This window comes from Myxocyprinus asiaticus, chromosome 9 (genome assembly GCF_019703515.2).
Source record: "Myxocyprinus asiaticus isolate MX2 ecotype Aquarium Trade chromosome 9, UBuf_Myxa_2, whole genome shotgun sequence".
NCBI classification, from domain to species: Eukaryota; Metazoa; Chordata; class Actinopteri; order Cypriniformes; family Catostomidae; genus Myxocyprinus; species Myxocyprinus asiaticus.
Window position 1 is genome coordinate 46678661 of NC_059352.1, and position 18551 is coordinate 46697211.

Genomic DNA, 18551 nt, shown 5'->3' on the forward strand with positions numbered 1-18551 from the left:
CAGTCGCTGTCAGTGCTCCCAGCCACGGAGGTCATTCCCCAGTCGCTACCAGCGCTCCCGGCCATGGAGGCCGTTCCCCAGTCACTGCCTGTCCTCACAGCCATGGAGGCTGTTCCCTCATCACTGCCACTGCCCACGACCACAGAGGTCATCCCCCTGTCACTGCCTGTGCTCACAGCCATGAAGGCTGTTCCCCTGTCACTGCCACTGCCAGTGTCCATGACCATGGATGTTGTTCCCCTGTCACTGCCTTTGCTCACAGCCACTGAGGCTGTTCCCCTGTCATTGCCATTGCTCACGACTATGGAGTTCGTTCCCCTATCACTGCCAGTGCCCATGACCATTGAGGCCATTTCTCTGTCATTGCCAGTGCCCATGGCCATGAAGGCCATTCCTCCTTCCCCCCTTCCCCAGTCTCTGCCAGTTCTCATGGCCACAGAGGCCATGTAGGTTTGGATAGACACTAAAACAATATCAGCATATTAACAGCATCTAAAATTTAATCTCTTTTAAATATGACAATTTTAGAAATCTTCTAGAAACTGATTAGAACTGGAACCTCTCTGAGTTTACAGAGTTTAGTACTCTCGTTTATCAGTAAATGATAGAGAAATGTTGTCAGAGAAAGACATTTTTAATGGCAAATGCATTTTTAAATGAAATCTAGATGAGATTGACGAAGGTAAAGTGTAGAGCCGAGGAGGGCGGGGCCGGGCTGGAATTACGCATGCCCGGTCCCCAATCAGCCTGATGGGGCGCGCGAGGGATAAAGGCAGCCGGGGACGACAGTTTGAGAGAGAGGATTACAGGCAGCTGTACTGTGTGTGTGTTTATGGTTGTGTGTTTGTTTAAGTTGTTCATTGAATTATTATTTAAGTTGTCAAGCCAGTTCTCGCCTCCTCCTTTCATTGAGAAGTGTTACACTGGTGCCAAAACCCAGGAAGGAGGAGGGATTCCCGTTGCAGTCCTCGACACTGCTGTCCACCCAGGGGAGCGCCGCTGCCATCCGATGGGGGACGGAGTAGCCCGACCACCCGGACGCGGGGAACGGCCGCCGTCCACAAGGCGAGTGGGGACTGGACTCGCCGACTGCATGGAGCGAGGGAGCTGCTGCCAGGGGCGGAGGAGTGCTCTGCCATCCCCCGGGAACGCGGAGGGGTCAAGAGAAGACCGCCGTCCATGGGGGGAGGAGGGAAGCGACTCCCTGACCGCCTGGAGTAGTAGGGCCGCTGCCAGGGGCAGAGGAGTGTCCCCACGGGACACCAGGAATGCGGAGGGACATTCTGTCCACTGGGGGTCGGAGGACTGACTCCGGTCCACCCAGGGAGGAGCGGCTGCCGTCCGCCTGAGAGGGTGGAGTAGTGATCGAGGACCACGCGACGGCGCATCAGAGAACCGGTGAGTTTCATTTTCTCTCTCTCCTCTCTCTCTCTGTCACTCCGTGTTGGCCTTTCCCTCACCTATTTTGTGTTGTTGTTGTTTTTCCCCTCCTGTCTCCTCCCAGGTCGAGGAAAGCGGGGATGACCCGCCGGTAGTCGGGGCGCAAGGCACGCCCCCTGGAGAGGAAGGGGCGATGTACGTCATGCCGGGGGCTCCCCGGCCTGAGGCAACGGCGGGAGGAGTGTAGAGCCGAGGAGGGCGGGGCCGGGCTGGAATGACGCACGCCCGGTCCCCAATCAGCCTGATGGGGCGCGCGAGGGATAAAGGAGGCCGGGGACGACAGTTCGGGAGAGAGAATTACAGGCAGCTGTACTGTGTGTGTGTTTACGGTTGTGTGTTTAAGTTGTTCATTAAATTATTATTTAAGTTGTCAAGCCGGTTCTCGCCTCCTCCTTTCCCTCAAACCCCCTTACATAAAGTAATTTCCACTCTTCATATAGCTGAATTATTATCAAAGCTTAACAAGAGTGAAATATAAATGAAAGCCATTGTTGTTGAGCCTGCTTTGGTTTCTTTTCGAACTATTTTTGTTGGCGGAGAAAAAATACACTTAATAACTGGCCGTATTGTGTCTAAAATGTAAGCCAATTCAATCTTAACTTTTGTTTATAGAACTGTTGTATACAAGCAATGTCACACTTGCAATTGTGCAGCCCTGTGCCTAGTACATGCAGGAATAATGGCATTCTTGATCATCTTATATTGACAAAAGAAAGTAACTTGAAAATAATAGGAAGTGTAGAGGATCAATTGACACGGGACCAAAGAGGTCAGAGGTCAGGAGCACTATGGTCACATAATACCAATCAGCTTAACAAACAGATCAATACGGACAGGAAACTCAGGTTTGAGAGAAACCACAAAGCTGGATTTCACACTAAATGAGCTAGTGTGCACTACAGCAGTGGTTTTTAACAGGGTTTGCTTCAAGGACCAGATTTAACAAAGGACATTAAGTGTTGACCCAACACAGTACCACAATTGTTTACATAATCGTAGAAAATTAAACAAAAATGTACCCAAAACCAAATGATTTTCATGACTTTCAGTCCCATTACAGAAAGAAGACCCTGTTGAACCCTGATGAGGCCAAACATCATATTAAAACTTTCTGACTGAGTTTCGTTCTACCACTCATTGGCACTGCAACACCATTGTTGAATCTACAGCGTAAAAGATAGTCCAGTGTAGTATGATTCCCAAACGAATGATTCTTATGGCCCTGTTCTTTTGAATAAACAACACGAAACATACAGCGCAAACAGGTAGTCCAATTCCTGAGCAAATTATTCTGTGAGCCGGTTCTTTTGAATCTACAGCATGAACCAGACAGCACAAACAGTGACGTTTGATTCCTGAGAAAATGACTCTCATAAGTTGGTTCTTTTGAATCTATAGTGCAAAACATACAGTGCAAACACTTTAGCCTGGTTCCCAAACAAATTACTCTTATGAGTAATTTTATTTATTTATTTATTTATTTATTTTTATCAACAAAGCAAAACATACAGTGTGACCACTGTAGCCTAATTCCTGAAGAAATTACTCTTATGACTCAGTTCTTTGGAATCTACACCACAAAACATACAGTGCAATGTGTAGTTAAAGATACACATTATGAGTTTTGTTATAATTATGAGTTTTATTGTAATTGATGTAATTATTATAAACAAAAAATAATGTATAAAATATCTTAATTGAAAAAAGGGTAAGAACCAGTTCTGTTAAAAACTGAAATGACCATCATTTAGTAACAGTAACAGTAAATCCAAAAAACAAAAACAAAAAAATAATATATATATATATATATATATATATATATATATATATATATATATATATATATATATATATATATATATATACACTGTATATTTCTTATTTCCCTATTTCTTCCTTAAAGGAATAGTTCACCCAAAAATTGTAATAATTTTATCATGTACTCACCCTTATGCCATCCCAGATGTGTATGACTTTTTTTTTTTTTTTTTGCTGAACACAAACAAATTTTTAAATAATATTTCAGCTTTGTAGGTCCTCACAATGCAAGTGAATGGGTACCAACATTTTGAAGCTCCAAAAAGTACATAAAGGCAGCATACATGTAATCCATAAGAGTCTAGTGGTTAAATATATATCTGCAGAAGCAGATAGGTGTGGTGAGAAACAGGTCAATATTTAAGTCTGTTTTTACTATAAATTCTCCTCCCTGCCCAGTAGGTGGCGATATGCACGAATAATGCAAATTGCCAAAAAACAAAAGAAGAAGAACATAAAAGTGAAAGTGGAGATTGGTAGAAAATTAAATATTGATCTGTTTCTCACACACACTTATCATATCACTTCTAAAGATATGGATTAATCCACAGGAGTCCTATAGCTTACTTATATGCCACCTTCATGTGCTTTTGGAGCTTTAAAATTTCGGTACCCATTCATTTGCATTGTGAGAATCTACAGAGCTGAAATATTCTTCTTAAAATCTTCGATTGTGTTCAGCAGAAGAAAGAAAGTCATACACATCTGGGATGGCAGGAGGATGAGTAAAGGATGAGTGAATTTTAATTTTTGGGTGAACTATCCCTTTAAAAGCACAAAAAATATTTTATTAATGGAAACGTTAGGCAACAGAATTGTTAAATTACTTACAGTTCCCATCCTTATGAAGTGACAGATGAATTTGCACCAAAATGCTGTAATTTAATTTGACGCACAGAGTATAAAGGGATCATTCACCCAAAATTGTAAATTATCTAATTATTTACACAGAACTTTGAAGCTCCAAAAAGGACATAAAGGCAGCATGAATGTAATCCATATGACTCCAGTGCTTAAATCCATGTCTCCAAAAGCAATCTAATAGGTGTGGGTAAAAAATAAATGAATATTTAAGTCCTTTTTAACCATAAATTCTCCATTCTGCCAAGTAGGTGGTGATATGCACAAAGAATGCGGATTGCCAAAAACAAAAGAAGAAGAATGTGAAAGTGAAAGTGGGAATTTTTAGTAAAAAAGGACTTAAATGCTGATCTCTTTCTCACCCACACCTATCATATTGAGTCATTTGGATTACTTTTATGCTGCCTTTGTCATTTTTGGAGCTTCAAAATTCAACATTCATTTGCGTTGTATGGACCTACAGAGCTGAGATATTCTTCTAAAAATCTTCATTTGTGTTCAGCAGGAGAAAGTCACACACATCTGGGATGGCATGAGGGTGAGTAAATGATGAGATAATATACATTTTTGGGTGAACTATCCATTTAATGTCAACAACAAAAGATATAGGAAGTGTTTTCTCTGTTTTAAAAGTTTAGTTGCATTTTTTTATTAGAATTTTGGATTGTTATCTCCCCCCTATGACCCTACCAGAATAAACCTGCAACCATTTTTGGGTTGCGAACCACTAGTCGAGAGGCACTACATAGAGGCAGCTCTAACATTTGTATATGTGAGCAAATTGTTCTTTTTCTTTAAAACCATTAGTTTTGATCTGTGTGTTTTTGGGATGTTTTCTGCTGTACATAATATGCCTGTATGCACTGGTGTAATTATCTTCTTTTATATTCACGCATTCCCCTAAGACATTAGAATGACATCTTGCGATGCTCTATTTGACAAGATAATGCGTTCTTTTTAAGCAACTCATAGCGAGTGCCGTAACATTCTTTTTATGTGAGATGTCTTTGTGATTGTGATCCCTTGCCCATTTTAGATGACACAGGACAGATGCTCTCTTTTAATAAAATTGCTTTGGTTCTTTTCTCAGCGGAAAGGTATGCAACAAAGGAATGATGGGGACATAGAGAGAATAGACAAGAGAAGATCAGGGCTTACGAAACTGTTCGAAGACCTTGACAAAGAGAAAAGCCTGTGTACTGTACTTGCAGTACAACTAAGAGGAGATATGAAATGGATTACAAGGTGACGCTGTCCCAGCACCTCTTTTACCCCGGAGATGCCAACCTTGGTTCGCAGAAATCACTCAGCTTCATTCATCAAAGGCTCTTTTAAAAGGTCGAACCCTGAGCCCCCTCTGTGTGGAAATTGTCTGGTTTAAATCCTACTCTTCTCTTTCTCTCTCTCTCTCAGCTAAGGCCTGTATCAGGAACAATTTTCTACAGTCTTGCTAGTTCATTCTTGGTTTCGTTCTTTTTTATCTGTTGCACACACAGCACGTAGCAGATTGAATTTGAATTTGCAAATGCACAGTATATTTCCAAACAGATATTATCATAAGGAAACAATGTTACTATGGGGGGGCCTGGGTATCTCAGTGGTAAAAGACGCTGGCTACCACCCCTGGAGCCCACTAGTTCGAATCTCAGGGCATGCTGAGTGACTCCAGCCAGGTCTCCTAAGCAACCAAATTGGCCCGGTTGCTAGGGAGGTTAGAGACACATGGGGTAACCTCCTCGTGGTCACTATAATGTGGTTCGTTCTCGGTGGGGCACATGGTGAGTTAAGCATGGATGCTGCGGCGGATGGTGTGAAGCCTCCACACGCGCTATATCTCCGTGGCAACGCGCTCAACAAGCCGCATGATAAGATGCACAGGTTGACGGTCTCAGACGCAGAGGCAGCTGGGATTCGTCCTCCACCACCTAGATTGAGGTGAATCACTACACGACCACAAGGACTTAAAAGCGCATTGGGAATTGGGCATTCAAATTGGGTGAAAAAGGGGAAAAAATCCAAAAAAAAACAATGTTACTATGGTGCCACTATTGACTCATTTCAGACAATTCCAATAAAATTTTAGTTTTACCCCCCAAAAATTATATTTTGTCATCGTTTCACCCTTAAGCTGATTTTTTTTTTTTTTTACTTCTACACAATTAAAGTTTACATATTTTTACTGTCAGGCTCCAAAAATGGCAAACAGCATTGTAAACGTAGTTTATCTGACTTAAGTCTTCTGAAGTCATACAATCAGCATAATCACACTGGACTTCAAAATGTTTCTACCGAATGTTCCAGTACCCTGATATCGATTCCATTTGTTCTTTTGAGTTACTGACAAGCGCCATCCCCTATCAGACATCTTTGCATCAATTAAATGTGTTTACCATTACTGAGAGCATGTTGCTTGAGCAGACACGGGTTCTGGTCCCATGGAAACCAGGAAGAAATCGCACGTGTATGAGTAAAAGTGAAAGTTTTACTTTACACCATTACTAGAACAAGTAAGTGCTTGTTTTGTTTGGGATTTTGTGTGTAGTTATTAGAAATGTTAATTGCAGTTATGTTGATTTGCTCATACCGTGAATATGTTTTTCATTTCGGCAGGGGCGTAGCAGTCATTTTAAAAGTGAGGGGGACACAGCTGTCAGTTAGTGGCTTGCATAGACCCAACACTTACAGTGCAGTATTAATATATATCAGTGTATATTAATATATAAGTATTATATTAATATATACGTATTATTTTCTTTTAATTTTTGTAATATTTTAAAGATTCAAGTATTGCAAAATAACTGCAAAATTAAATAAAGAACATCTTGTGGAGCACTTGCTTCTGTTTCACACATAACAATAAAAGACTAAGCACAAGCTGGTCCTGAATAAATAACTTAATCAGTTACAATAATGACAATTGTGCATGTGCTCAATTTTTTTTTTTTTACCCTGTGCTTGTGCATTATGGGATTTAAATGAATCTAAGTGGCTCGAGCCATTTATTGATTCAGTGACAATTTCTGGTGATGCCAGAAGGTGGTGGCAAATGAGTGTTCTGTGTGAAATTAGTTAGTCACTGAATCAATGATCAAAATAAAATTTAAATCCTTTAAAATGTTTATGCCTACAGACCTACAAAGAGACTCATCATATCATTTCCCTACAGTTTGTGAGCTGCTGAGCATGACTTTTATAAAAGTCAACAATAATAGTCTTATAATAATTATGAGTTTCAATAACATCCGTACATTTTCATGTATAAAAAAGCGTATTACATATCAATTCGCTTCAGTAAAATGCATGTGTTCTGAGAGCGTAATACAAAAAGCATAACTTAATACAAACTGATATAAACTCCAATTACAATGTGTGCTTAAAATAAGGATTGTCCTTTTTTTTTTCTGCAGTGCATTTCACGTAATGCTGCCAATCAAGAACGATATGCCGATAAATAACTCTCATTTGTATGTTCCTCATCTCTAGATTATTAATTCAGATCAACATCAATGCAGATAAAAAAACATGGATAAATAAGCATTGATGAAAGCAACTTTGTAGAAATGAATGGAGCCGCATTGATTAGACTATCTGACTGACGGCTTATTACGTAAGGGTTGTTTTGGCTCATGAAACTCACCTGCGATTGGCTGGATCGTCACTCAATCAGCCCAAAGTAACAAAACGCAAAGAATACTGTAAACAAATCCTCCATTTGGACTCATTATGGGTTTGCTTAGAAAAGTGTAGGGGTCAAAAATCACCTTTTTATAGAGTGCGGGGGACGTGTCCTACTATGCCCCTGCATTTTGGCGTGACTATTTGCACTAGGTGTAAATAGCACCTGCCATACAGGGTGGCTATTTGTACTCCAGTAGTCTAGTGGAAATAGAAAAATGAGGACAAACTCTGCCCCATGTGTCACTGGAGTGGTGTAGTGTGTAACAATGGTATAATTGTGCTTTTTTTTATACGCTCGACCCGGGTTCAAACCTGCCTTTTGTCCCACTTTTTCCCATCCTGTTTCCTGTCTCCACTCTTAATATTGTATTTTTTTTGGGGGGGTTGGGGGGGGGGATTTTCTCCCCTTTTCTCCCCAATTTGGAATGCCCAATTCCCAATGTGCTCAAAGTCCTCGTGGTGGCATAGTGACTCGTCTCAATCCAGGTGGCGGAGGACAAATTTCAGTTGCCTCTGCGTATGTGACAGTCAATCCGCGCATCTGATCACATGGCTTGTTGAACGCATTTCCGTGGAGACCTAGCGTATGTGGAGGCTCACGCTATTCTCCACAGCATCCATGCACAACTCACCATGTGCCCCACTGAGAGCGAGAACCACATTATAGCGACCACGAGGAAGTTAACCCAACGTGACTCTACCCACCCTAGCAACCAAGCCAATTGGTTGCTTAGGAGGCCTGACTGGAGTCACTCAACATGACCTGGATTTGAACTTGTGACTCCAGGTGTGGTAGTCAGCGTCTTGACTTGCTGAGCTACCCAGGCCCCCCTACTAACAATAATTAATAAAAATGAATATAAAGATTGATTTCCTCACAGGGATTTGGTTACGGTGAATGTCGAGGAGTTGAGAGAAAGGTTTGATCCAGGTTAAATTAACTATGGTTTTAGTAATGTAATATAGTGCTAATACAGTAATCATGTCTAATTTTATGGTTTCTATGATTTTACAACGAAATATCTTAGTGATACTATGGTTACTATAGTAAAACCATGGTTATTTTTTATTTTTTTCCTTTGTGAGGGAAGGTTAGGGTTAAGTTTAGGGGTAGGAGTTGCTGTAGGGTGTTTGTGGGACTCTAAATAAGCACAATAAAAATGCTGCAGTGATGACCCTATACTGTATGCAGGGTTGGGAGGGTTACTTTTATGTATTCCACTACAAATTACAGAATACATGTTGTAAAATGTAATTTGTAATTTATTCTGTTAGATTACTCAAGGTCAGTAACGTATTCTAAGTGCTTTGGATTACTTCTTCAGCACAGCAACTCTGCCAGTACAGTAAGACAAAATACACATGTTAAAAATACATTCTCTGAAAAATGCCTAATCTCATGCAGTGTTGCTTCTAAAACAAGATAATGCAAATGTACAGTATCTTGTTTAAGGATTTTTCAGAAAACCCTTTCAAAAATATGATCTAACGTGGATTTTCTTAAAAAAAAAAAAAAAAAAAAAAAAACGTTATCATGTCTGGTAACAGGTTAATGTAAAATGCCTAGAAATAACATTTTAGCTTAGCATAAAGTGACATAATTGTCACATGACAATTTATACAAGGTTTATTTTTATTTTTTTATTTCTGCTGATCCAAACTTACTTCAATCCTACTTCTCTGTCTGCTCGTATGAATGTAACTGATCTTAAGAATGTGTTTCACTGCTGTTTAAACGCTCCTCAGATCGCATCATTTATACTGATAAATGTTTTCCAACTGAATAGACTAAATATTAAATAGAACAAATGACAATAAAATGCAAACTAACCTCTTCAGTAATCAAAATACTTTTTTGAATGTAACTGTATTCTGATTACCAACAAATTAAAGTGTAACTGTAGTGAATTACAGTTACTGATATTTTGTATTTTAAGTAAGTAATCCTGTTACATTTATTCCGTTACTTCCCAAACCTGACTGTACGTTAGTATTTATACTAGGGGTGCAAATAGCATCTAACACTATTTGTACTTAGTGCAAAGAAGATGCTTTTTGTTGCTATTTGCACTTGTTTAAATAGCATCTATCGCTATCTAAGTGCAAATAGCCTCTGCCTTTTAACTTACAAAGCAGATACTTGAGTGACCAGACTGATCTCATGGGAAAATTAGCGACAGGAGGTCCATTTTTTATTATTTTTTTTGTCTGCTGAAATCAGCCTATGCTTACCGAATGCCTGAACTGCCCCAGTGGCCGAAGCTAGAACTACAGTTGTGCGCATGTGCAACAGTCATGAGACCAAAACTGTGTTTTTCCTCTTACTAATTTGAATGATTGTCACGTGAAAGGCATCACTGTTACTACATTACATATAGTCCTAACCCTAAACCCTACCTAACCCTTACCATAACAGTACTGTGACGAAAACAGCATTCTTTCACTTATTTCTTTATTCTGTACATATCCAGTAGCTCGCTAGCTAGAGATCAAAAGGGATGTAACGTCAGAGGAACAGTGCAGGCAATTTAGAGTGCATGAATATTCACTGCATGGTAGCATTTGTCCAGATTTCAACACATTGAGTGCTAATGATCATGTTGGAGTGAGTTGATTTCAGAAACCGTTCCTTGTTCTACCATTAACCATCTTATATTTCTCGCTCTGAAAGCTGAAAACTGCAAGTAATAAAAGGTTAGTGAAACTTAGATCTGTCTAATTACTAACTGGTTGAGTTTTGTTGTAATGGTAAATGGTATTTAAATAAATTAATTTATTAATAATTGAATTGTTTCTCCCTCCACTGCAAAAACAAAATCCTGTAAGTAACACTGAGTGATGTAATACAAAAAGGATCAATTAATTATCAACACTTTGCTGGCAAAGGTGAGCTTTACCAGACATTTGCTCTTCTCATTGAGACAGAGAGGAAATGTCGTTTTTCTGGGAACAGCTAAAATTAGAACACATTGATGATGTCTAATTGATACTCAGGTCCTCAGGTCCCCTCTCTGATTTCTCAGACATGTCAAGAGTCACACACTCACACACACAGAACAAAATAGAATGACCCAGAGTTCGACATTATATTTTTGTCCAATTTGACTGTTGGTGGATAATTGTACCATGTTTGTTTTTTTACTCATTTCCTTATAAATGCAATAAAATCAACCTATGAATCCAATAGTCTATAAACCTCAAAGGATTTGTAAACATTTTTACATCTCTTTACATTTTAAAAGCTGTTGATACATTGATATTGAACATATCAGAATATTCAAATGTAAAACATGCATGTGTGCTAAAAACAAGCTTTACGCACAAAAAAATAAATAAGTAAATAAATAAAAAAAATGATTGAATACTAATAAGATCAAATTTAATTGGTCTGTATCTCTGGCCAATTCAAGACAAATCTGTTTAATCATTGCAAAGCTTTATATTCAATGCTAAAACTTATCTTAATGATGCTAGATGAACAGGGATAAAAAATACTGGGATAAAAATAATAGCAGAATTAAGCCAGACAGACACGATATGGAGTGAAGCTGGTAAAATGTGCTCCATGTCTTATATTATTTTTCATTTATGGAGTCTATCAAATGATTATTACTCCCTGCTGAAGCAAAAAGACAACTTTTCTTCCCCCTAGTTTTCACCAGATACTAACTGGCCACTTTAAATGAACACTAGAGCTAATCATATATATGTTTAAATATACATAGGGGAGACAGGGGAATGTGCCAAAGGGATAAAACAGGTTTTGAGGCAAAAGTTCAATCTATCTATCTATCTGTCTATCTGTCTGTCTGTCTGTCTGTATAACAAAAATTGCAATATTATTGGATTTTTGATAACATACATTCAGGCAAGGCTCACCTATTATAATAAAGGTAGATTGTAATCAGGACAAATGCTAGGATGGGACACATTGTCACCCATGGCCAACAAATGGGTTTAATATTTTTGCATGTTACCTTTCACATATGCAGTATTATGAATGGTTTTGCATTTCTTAGTTGCTTAAGCATTTCATTTTTGCTGGAATACCTACAATTCCCATTGTTCCCATTGTGACAACTTACCCCGTACAGTTACAAGATGCCCCACTATTGAACATGTTCAATAACTTTTTAGTAGCCAAGACTTTAAGGTGTGTGTTTATACAGAAATTGACCCTGAGAAATATTCAATGTAGTTGTGACAATTAGCCTTGATCTATCATTATCAATAATAGTAATAGTGATTCTTTGCTAACAGTATGCAGAATATCAGTCGTCTAAAAATGGACATAGCAAGTTTCATGCAGTTTCATACCGCATTGTTTCTTTCTTTCAATTTCTACTCAGCTTTGACCCTACAAGGACGCCATTGGTTGAAAACATTTGTGCAATAATGTTATCATCAGACTTTGCAAGAGTGAACATTGATTGAAGTTAACGTGCATTACATATAATGTCAGCAAAAGATTGCTCTGATATCATTTACAGAAACCAGGCAGAAGATTTTAAAGCATTTTACTGATTGAATAATTTCATGCTTTCTTAGAAAGATGCAGTCATGCTCTGCAGCCACACACACACACACACACACACACACACACACACACAAACACTCTCACAAACTGAAACATCTCCTCTGACAATACTGATTGTTAAATGCTTGGTGTGTCCAACCAAATATTTCCCGTGTTGAATTTGAAATGAAATTGAATTTCAGGCTTCAATGAAATGGAAGCCATGAAAACCCAAAACACCTGAGAGCAACATTTTTCCCTTAAAATAAGTGATGCAATTTTTGGTCCGGCAATCTTTCTCTTTGGCTCTCTTTAAATAAAATAAATAGTATGTTTCTTTCACAATATTTATTTTCTCTCTTTTAAAATACTCAAATTAGTTGTTTTGTATAGCACACTAACCAGATTGGACTAACCAGTGTTTGAATGAGTGTATTACCTACATTTCATTTTGGGTCACTAAGACTGCTGTTTTAATTAATTTCGCTCTCTTCATTTTTCTTATCTGAGTCTGGGTTATATTACCTGTCAGTTTTCTACTTGAGCTTAACATATTTTTATCCATTTCTTGCTATGACTCTTCAGCCACAGATTTGTCATGTGCACACAGATGTGTCCTTTTCAGAAAGGTGACTTTAAATATCTTTCAAGCATTGTCTTATTAAAATTGTTTTTTTTTTTTTTTTAATTTGGCATGACGACAGATTAGCATGATGCTTCCATGGTAAGCGCTTTAAATGTGTCCTTGCAGAGTGTGTGACTTTACAAGTGACTTTAAATGCCATACATGGACATATCTGCCTCTGTTTGACATCACTGGTATCATATTTTCAGAGACAGCACGAAGGGTTTTCGTAGCACTTAATTTGGATGGTCCCCCTTCAGATATTCAAGTGACATATCAACTGACTTGCTATAGCTAGTAAACAGTGTTTCAGCAAACATTCATTAGACTTTCAGTAGCCTGTATATAGATCTTTATTAATGATCTACTTACATTATTATTGAGAACATCAGTTCATTAAAATTGTTGGACAAAACATTCTGTACATTTATATTTCTTTTACATTCAGTCTATGTGCTGGTTGCAATGTGGTGCTGCTATTTCTGTGTGTTATTATCAGTATTGGTATTTACCATCTGTTGATAGTCTGTTTCAAAAAAGGAAACATGTAGCAGTCAGTTAACCGTATTCCTTAGATGTTCACTTTATTTTGATGGTCCCTAGGTAACTATAGATGAACAGCTGATACTACCTTAAAGTAAAGTGACTCTGTACCGATAGGAAATTCATATGCAACAAACAGTCAGTAGAGCATTTCCAGAAAACATTTGGGTAACTAAAGGTGAAATAAGAAAATGAGCAGGTAAGCAAAGAAATGTAAGAAGGTCATTAATAAAGATCTATATACAGGCTACTGAAAGTCTACTGAATATTTGTTGAAACACTGTTTACTAGCTATAGCAAGTCAGTTGATAAGTCACTTATAGTCAGTTGAATATCTGTGGGGGGACCATTAAAATAAAGTGTTACCTTTTTGCTTCTTGTTCAGTTTACTTAATTACAATGAACTAAAGTAACACAATTCTAGAACATTTTGGCACAACTTGATTTCATTGCATTCTATCCATTTAAATGTGTAAAATTGAAGTTTATATAATCCATTTAAGTTGGGACTACATGAATATATTTTGTGGTGTTAATGACACTGACGAAACTGATGAAACTGGGAAGGGGATTTCCATTTTCAAGCATGCTTTTCATGGGTCTGGATAGGGAGAACAAGTGTTGAAATTAAGTGTTATTTTATGTATTTTTTCAGCAAGTTGAGAATCTGAGAAGATTTGTAAATGTTTAATGTTCTGTTATATTGCTATTTAAAAAGAGAATCTTTCATGCTGAGTTTTGGAGGTTAGCATTGTGGGGAAGAATGGCACCTTTGCTTAGCCTGAGGATGGACTTTCAATTGACAGTGAAACAATTTCATTGTCTCACATGCTCACTTTTCATATATTGTACTAATAATTACTTAAATAAATTACAGTGGGCCAACATAAGAAAATGTATTGAATAAAACCTTAGTAAATTGAGTATGAACAACAGTGATTTTCCTATTTAGGTTTAGGGTTTGGGTAAAGGCTTAGACTTTATGATTATATTTAGGTTTGTGTTTAAACATAGAAAAAATCATAACAACACCATTCATTTGTTTATTTATTCTCTATGGAAGTAAAATTCTTTCATTTTTGTACAAGCCAACTCATACAATTTCTTACAATTTCACCATCTCATACTATTATCAGAATTGTCATGAGACCGGTTTGAAAACGGCAGCAAAAACAACATAATAAAAAAACGCCAAAGTTCAATAAATATTTACATGTATGAATAATTAACAATTCTTCTGCTAAGTAACAAAGTTTATTAGCCTAACTGCTGATGGTTTACGGTAACAAAACAATGCTGGGATTTCTGCATTCATATAAAATGTAATGGGTGTGCATTAATCAACATTTTAAAATGACTTTGAATGTAGCTCATCCAGTCACAATTTAAACTATCCATTTTATCAAATACATTTTATGATTTTCTTTGCAGTTTTAAAACAACACATGCTCTGACAGAATTCATGTAAAGAATACAGGATACCAGCTATATGAACTCTTACTCATTTGAATGTTCATAAAACATTCGGCAACACTTTATTTTACAGTGTTCTTGTTACACATATTACATATATTGACTATAGTAATAACAGTCAATGATGCATAATTACAAGCAACTAACCCTAAACCAAACCCTTACCCTAACCCTAAACCTATAGTTAGTACATGTTGTAAATGAGTTATAAATTGTGTAATTACACTGTAACAAGGACACTGCAACCAAACATTGCATCATTTGGTATAATTGAGAGTAATTCCACATTTTTCCATTTCAAAATGTGACTATACTTAACATTATGGCTTCTTTTTAGCTACAGCCATTGGTAGAAATGGACCTAAAAAAAATAAATAAAAAAAGTTTGTCCAGATGAGATATGCTCCTTTTAGGTATAATGTTATACCCCTGGAATAAAAGGGTTCGCTAATTGATAAATGGGTGCAGAGCAAAGGGAAGTAGGCTACTCGTGGCCACTGGCTGAAATAGACCGGGATGTAGCTCTTTCATCGTAAAATATTAATAGGTCTATTTCTCCCCTGACCCTCATTTTGCTCTGTGGCAGTCACTAAAGACCACAAAAAGCAATCAGAGTGGCATAAGCCATTGTAGAGGTGAGATGCTTTCACATTTGGCCATTAACAAAAAAAAAGCCTCCGTTGTCTGAGCTCATTCATTGTCTAAAGTGTCTCTGACTGTACTTCAAAGTTACAGAATGATAGAGTGACTGTATTAAATAAATTGCCATCAATATTGCATGATCGTTCTAATTTAAAGGTTTCAAGCCTTCGGGGAAAGATTCTTCATTCAAAACCTTTGATGTAAAAAGTATAGTGCCTCCAGGCCAGGGGCTTTGATTTGGGAGTGCTAGGGGTCAGTTTGCAAAGGTGGGTTTGATTGTTTTATTTCCCTTTCATATACACATGAGATACTCCAGGGGCATCATCATCTGTTACGCAGTTTTGTAAAATTTATTTAATCTGACAAAACCACACTCCGGAGCCACAGCTCAGGTGCATCTAAGAAACATAAACAACCGTGTCTAATATACAAAGTACCATCTCAGAGTATTTCAATTATATATTCAAAGAGAGAGAGAGAGAGAGAGAGAGAGAGAGAGAGAGAGAGAGATGTGATTGTGTTCTCAACAATAAACAAAAAACACAATCATAAAAAGAAAAGATGTGACTGTGAAAACAAAGATATGGATATGGTCAAATCATGGGCTTTGTATTTTCACGTTCTGAATGGTGAGGGAATGATCTGGAGGATTTTTTATTCAGCTGAGGCTATGATTAATTGAACAAATGTTTGTTTTGAAATAGAAAACTCCATCGAGGGTGACTTTATTTTCAGTTTAACAGTCGTGACGCTCTCCATGGCAAGAATACATTAAAGCAAACCATTAGAATAAAAAGACTCTAAAGAAAATGAAAAAAGATAAATAGCACTATCTGAGAAGAACAATGAATTTAACAAGCCTGTTTTCATTCTGATGGCCAAACTCAGCAAACAATGGCCTTAAAGGTAAATTGAGCCTTCAGATAAAATTGTCCAGATAAGGTTGGAGTGTCATAGTTCTTTCTGTTTCATTAGCAATGTATGCAGTTTTCAATAACAGAATTTTAAACTATACTCACAACTGTACTTGAGATATAGTAACTGATTTGATTGGTCGGGTTAACTGAAAAACAAACATGACATAAGACAGAAATTTAGCATTATGTTCAAATATATATATATATATATAACAGTTAGTTCTGGTCCTTGAATCTGACTGGACGAGAGACGTTCCATGAGCACTGATGGTCTCACACCATCAGCACTCGGATGCTTCACTGTGTGTATCACTCCGCTTGTGTTCGTGCCGTTCTAAACTGAAGTGTAAGAGCAGTGCAGATGTGTTAAGAGCTACTGTCTTTTTACATTACATATGTTAGCCAGCAGGTGGTGGCAAAAGATAAATTTTGTGTGTAATATGAGCCAGTTAGGTGACATGAAGTGAATCGGCGTCAGTCAGTGTTTACATATAACAGCTCTACGTGATCGCTCGTATTACTACTACACTACTAAAGCTAGGCAATAGCTTTAAACGGCTTTAAACGAACAACTTCAGCATTAAGGCTCATCACAGCTGAGAGACACAACAGACTGATTAATTACACAAACTCTTACTGAGAGGCGCTTACCTCTTACTGGAGTTTCCACATTGGAGAGGACGTGCTTTTTAAAATGGCGGAGGACATTGCAGTTTCTATAGTGAAAGACTCTTGCGCACCGGCTACCGCAAAATAGGGAGAAATACCCCCCCCCCGGATGGCTATTTTTAAACTGAGAAAGCTGATCCTCAGAAAGCTGACAGCATCTCTGCTTGGGTGTTGCAATAAGTGATCACACACGCTCCGTCTCTCTCTCTCTGTCTCTCTCTCTCTCTCTCTCTCTCTCTCTCTCTCTCTCACACACACACACACACACACACACACATCCATCCTTGTTAATCCAATAACTTGTTAGAAACAGCACAAGCCGTGATACTATTTCTGAAGTGACATTTTAGAATTTTAAGATTCTGATCCATCGTGTAAGAAAGTAGTTCCATGCACAAATGCGTTTTTATGACCGTACTCAGTTTTTCCAAATTTTTTAAAATTTACTCATTGAACTGTTGTATATAAGCAATATCACACTCGCAATCATGCTATATGGCCCTAAATCAGCACTGCTGTGATTACCTAATATTATTACTTTTGGATTACTTTTTTTAAGTGTACTGATTACTAATTTTAAGTGTAAGTACCAAGTTACACCCTTTCATTAAACATTACTAAACATAAAATCAAACATGCAGTCTGGATTACAATTTGCTATTTGTCAGCCCCTGAGTTCTTTGAAAGTCAAGATTGATAGGTTATGTAATTGATATGTAATCATGTAATCCATAAAATGTAACTGTAATCTGATTATACACATTTAAATTTGTTATCTTACCTAATTATAAGTACTTCATTTTTGAAATATGATTATGTAATCTAGATTACACGTAGTCCATTACTACCAAGCACTGAGAAGCAACTCCACAAAATTATCAGTTATCAATTATAGTGCATGTTTAGTTTTTAGAAATTGCGTACTTAGTTACATTGTATTGACATTGCAACATTTGACTAATAAAAGTGCAATAAATTAACAGTAGGCCTACCATAAAGTCAGTAATCATGATTTAACTACATTCTCTATTTCCCCATCAGTTAGCAGAACAGCCCGCATGTCAGCTAAGGACACATCTTAAATGTCCTGTGGCTCCCCCACTTGCCCTGTTTTACCCACAGGCCTGAGAACAGCAGTTCTTGATGATACTTGAGGTATGACACAAACCCCACTGTTGCAGCTCCTTTTTTTCTGGTTCAGCCTGGCCCAGATTATTGCATGACTAACCATGCTATCATTTCCCCACAGCTGCTGTCCAACCTAACACGACGAACAGTAGCCCCACAAGGGAGAGAGAGAGACGCTCCATTTTCAACCCCTGTTACGTTTTTTTTCTCCTACTTCTGAAACTGGCTTTACAGGAGTGAG